The 1,257-nt window shown below is 38.9% G+C and overlaps 1 protein-coding gene across 1 annotated transcript in view; it reads right to left on the bottom strand.

Annotated features, from left to right (window-relative positions):
* grk3 (G protein-coupled receptor kinase 3) overlaps positions 1 to 1,257 on the bottom strand; it is a 35,809-nt gene that overhangs the window by 8,416 nt on the left and 26,136 nt on the right. The gene's annotated exons all lie outside the window — the stretch shown is intronic.

Here is a 1,257-nt window from a genome sequence, read left to right on the forward strand (position 1 = left end):
TCAGTGGAGGTGTGCTGGTGGATCAGCGGACTGAGCACAGAACAGTTTCACATGTCATTCCTCGCTTATTTAACAGTTATCGACTAAAAATATAAAGATTAAACTTTCTTATAAACCTTATTCTGCATTTTGTCTGAGCCTCATTGGTTCCTGCTGAATCTTTAAAAAACACCTCACAAATATAAAGTTTCATTTTAAAACAGCAGCTCACTGTAACGTTCATCAACCAGGATGAAACATTCGCTGGGGAGTGTCTGAAGCTGCACAAATCAATATTTTGTCATTTACAATCAATACACAAATGATTATGTGTAACGTGTCGCTAATAGTGACAGAATTATCACCCGGCTCTGCTGTGCTGCGTTTTATTCACAGTGGTCGAAACGTAGTGTTTCTTCAATGATTTAGCCGTTCTAATAATGTGGAGTTTTTCCCCTATTTCCAAGATCACCAAATACACCGTCTGATCTATGACAGACCTTTTTCACAGCAGCCATTTTGACATAAATAGTAGGGTAAACACCAGCGTTTCCAATGACACTAACTAAGGAAGTGTAGCAGAGCCTTTACAGGGTGCCAACGTGCAATTAGTAATAATTACTATCACTGGTAACGCCTGTGTTTACCCTACTGTTTCATGTCAACATTGCTGCTGTGAAAAAGGTCTACTTTTCCTGTTTTAGCTCATTGTTTTACTCTCATCAAATGCTTCCAGCAGCTTTCGGTGAAAAACCTCTAAAAACCCACTGTACCTAAACTGTTCAATTAACAAAATAACCACACAAAAGCTCAAGAAAGAAAAATATAAACACCTATTTTCCTCATTAAACAGAAAAATACAACCGTTCACCACAGAAACTAAATAAAACTCACCAGTCTTTATTAGTCGTCACACTGTACAGTAAGATGTTAGATCCTGTCTCCTGTCCCTGCTATGTCCTCATCTTCCCCAGAGTCAATTCAATTCAATTTTATTTATATAGCGTCAATTCATAACAGAAGTTATCTCAGGACACTTTTCAAATAGAGCAGGTCTAGTCCGAATTCCTTATAACAATATTTACAGAGACCCAACAGAACCACCATGAGCCAGAAAAAATGAGTCAGAGTCCTGGTTGGAGCCTCTGTGACTCACCTTGTACCTGTGTTCCCTGCCGTCAAACTAGTCAAAATAAACCCTTTATTTACCACAGTTAGATGTGAAAACACACATCTGCAGCTGTTTGTCCTCCCACTCGTTCTTTGGCTCAGTGTGTG

The sequence above is a fragment of the Morone saxatilis genome, unplaced genomic scaffold (assembly GCF_004916995.1).
Source record: "Morone saxatilis isolate NCDOM2014 unplaced genomic scaffold, NCSU_SB_2.0 Contig21, whole genome shotgun sequence".
Classification (NCBI taxonomy): domain Eukaryota; kingdom Metazoa; phylum Chordata; class Actinopteri; family Moronidae; genus Morone; species Morone saxatilis.